The sequence below is a fragment of the Cinclus cinclus genome, chromosome 16 (genome assembly GCF_963662255.1).
Source record: "Cinclus cinclus chromosome 16, bCinCin1.1, whole genome shotgun sequence".
Taxonomy (NCBI): Eukaryota; Metazoa; Chordata; class Aves; order Passeriformes; family Cinclidae; genus Cinclus; species Cinclus cinclus.
The window spans coordinates 10,912,946-10,916,273 of record NC_085061.1 but is presented as its reverse complement, the minus strand read 5'-3'; positions in this window follow the sequence as shown (position 1 = coordinate 10,916,273).

The window sequence follows — 3,328 nt, the reverse complement described above, 5'->3', positions numbered from 1 at the left end:
GTGTGTGGAGGAATGTATTTCCTGGATCTCCACAAGCCCTTGATGTGCTGATGAAAGCAGATTGCCTGTTCAACAGCAGAGTAAGGGCAGGTTGGCAGTTTCTTTCTTTTCTATGCTTTTCCCATGGCGTTTTGGGAGGAAGCAGGGTGAAGAGGCTGTCAGCAGCCCTTGGACCTTTCTGCAGTGCTGGGGCTGACTTGGGGATGTGGTCCTTTGCTGCAGTTGTGGGAATGTGGGGGAGAGACCCACAGCCCTGCTGGATTCCCTGCAGCCCTGCCAGAGTGTCTGGAGAGAGCACGACCTCCTCAGGAGAACTGCAGGGAGTGATTTTGTTGCTGTCTGTTCCTCTGCACAGGGGCTTTGGCAGGAAGCAAAGGTTGTCCTGGACACCATCATACAGGCACAGCTGTCACAGGTGGAGGAGTCTGGGCCATCCAAGGGTTCTGTAAACCCCCTTTTCAGAAGGCAATACCCAAAACCTCTGTTTCCCTGACGTGTGTGAGCAGGCAGTTTTGCTGGTAGTGACTGCAATGTTTTCTGTTTGTGTTTTGGCAGAACGATTGCAATAAACAGTAAATGATTTATTAATAACCTGCAAATAGCTGCTCACCAGCTGAGCAGTAGGATGTTTGCACTCTGTGCTTGGCCGCAGGGAGCTGCCCAAAGCACTAGTGTTCAAAGCTGACAGGTTTAGCTGACAAACAGGGGCTGCAGCTCCTGGGGCTGTACTCACTGTGTGCTGAGGCTTTCCCCAAACCCAGCAGCTTTCCTGGGGTGCACGGGCAGCAGCGTGGCTTTGGGGTTTGTCTGCTGGATTCATGCTGGTGCTTCCAGCAGAAAAACACGGGGGTGATGAGTGCTTTCCCTGCAGTGGCCCCGTGAGCCTTGTAGGTGCTGTAGGGGGATGTAGGTAAGGAGCTGCTGTCACCCCAAAGGGCCAGCCCAGGGCAGTGCCCTGCAGTGCCTCCCACACCCATGGCAGGAGTTGTCATTTCACACCAAGTCATCATCTCAGGTGGTCTGTTGGCATCTATTTTCCAATTTTTCCAACTTCTCTCCCCGCTGGAGTTTGGAAATCTGTGGGCATCCTTGCTTGGATCAGAGCAACTGAATTTTAGCTGTTATTTCCTTCTGTAAGTCCACCTTCATCCCGGTCCTCCAAGAGCTTTCACACAAGCTCCTGAACCACGAGGGGTTTAAAGGGAGTGGGGAAGGGTTGGGAGAGGACCTGAGTGGCTCAGCTTCACCCTGCTATGGGAAGCTGGGAGGATCTGGGTGAATGAGAACAGTGCTGGGGAGTGACTGAAGGACAAGCTGTGTTTATGGAACTGAGCCCAGCCCTGTGGCATGAGGAATGGCACCACAGGGTAGTGCTGACTGCATGGGATGTTTCCAGAGCCAGGCTGGGACTGTGGAATGGCCCTTCTAAGGAACAAAGCACTACAGCGGTGAAGGTGGTAGGGGCAGTTGCTTCAAGCACCTGTCTCCAGGTGTGTGTAGCATGTGGGAAGCAAAGTGCACCAGAGATGCACTGTAGAGGAGTGTTATCCATGAGTGTGGACATTGTGTGCTTGTGAAAGCACCTGCATCTCTGCAGTGGAGCCTGGCACAGCATCCAAGCCAACAGGTTCCCTTGGAAAGGAGTGGGAATTGGCAGCTGTAAGCCCAGAGAGCAGGAAAGAGTGTGAGGTGTGCAGGTGCTGGACCTGGAAACTCACCCTCAGGACCTGGAAATGCTCTGTGCCTCTGTGAGTGAGCCCAGGGTGCCAGCTCTGGTTCCCTGGAAAAATGATCCGCAGGTGCCTCGTGCTGGGTGGATGGGTTTGCTCTGCAGAAGGGCTCTGTAGATGCCAATAGGAGCTCTGCTGTGTGAATGCTTCCCTGTGTTTCCTTCCTCTGGACAAGTCCAATGCTTTACTACTCAGGCTCCATTGTGAAGGTGCTGAACACTGAGGGGGTGTCAGAGTCCAATTTAATGTAGTCTGTACTGCTTAGGAAGTGGCACTTGCTACACCCTCAGTGATGCTGTACTAAACTGGGTTATCTCCCCATGAGAGATAGCTATGAGATTCTTTAACATATGATGTTCCTGATGCTGTGACAGTCCTGTGCTCTGCTGTCTGGTCAGCTCAGGGTGAGGGAGCCGGGGTTAATTCCTTCCTTCCTGCCTGCCTGTCAGGATGAGCACCAGCAAGTGCTTTGGATTCCCAAAGTGCCACTCTCGAGGGGGATGGCAGTGTCACTCACTCTTCTCTGGGAAGGAAGACCCTGAGAAGTGAGGTGTTGAAGCTCTCTGCTTCCCCTGGCCTGGGGCTGTTTGTCCTGTTCCTGCAGCCTGTTCCTGCAGCCTCGGGAGCCCCTGGATTCCAGTGGAAATAAGTGAGTGATTTCAGCCGAGCACTCCTTTGCTTCTTCCATTGGAATCAAGGTCTGCCTCGCTCTGCAGGCATGGCACGGCTGTGTCTGCACATTTGCTTTACTGCTAATGGAGCTGCTGCTTTATCTATTGGTTCCTGCCTCCAGAAAGGGCTCACGAGAGCAACTGCAGCTTTTCCTTTGCTTTGCAGAGCCGCTTGGGTGCCTGGATAGCTGCAATGTTTGCTGGGTTTCATCAGATGAGAGACACATCTTTCTTAATAGCCAGTGTAATTTTTTCCAAAGGGACCTATTGCATTAAATCTTTAATGCAGCCAGCTGCTAAGGGGGAACAGTCATGCTCCCTGCCTTTGCTGTGGAGCTCTTGCACTGCCATAGTGTTACCCAAGAGGCTTTCCCCTTCGGAGTAGCTGGAGCTGCTGCAGTTGGAGCCTTTGGAAGGGAGCTGGGGTGGCAAAGAGTCTCATTGCTCCCCTGCTTTCTCCCTGTCCTTTTTGGTAATGCCGTATCTACTGTGTGCCAGGGGAGCAGGATCTTCTCTGTGTTGTGTGTACTTCGGTCACAGCAGCTGGAACAATGTGAGATAAGCTGTATGATTTGGGATGTGCTGTTGCAGGGCTGCTACCAAAAACTCTGTTCCAGCAGGTTGTTTCTGCTTGTGATTTTTTTTTCTTTCCATCCTCCAAAATCCTTCCTTGCCCCAATTTCTTAAGAGTTTCAGAGTTGCTGACTGTCATTTTTGGTGGCTTTTTTAATAAAATATCTTTGGGAAATCAGGTGACATTTTGCTGAGCCTGGTGGTGCCTGTCTTGTTCCTGGGCAGGGGAGTGAGAGGGCTCTGCTAGCCCAGCTCATGCTGTCCCATCTTACTTGTGCTGATTTGACTTTCATGTTGCATTTGCTGCATGCTTTGACCTTTTCTTCCTTCCTGTCCCCTGCTTTCTGCCCTGAC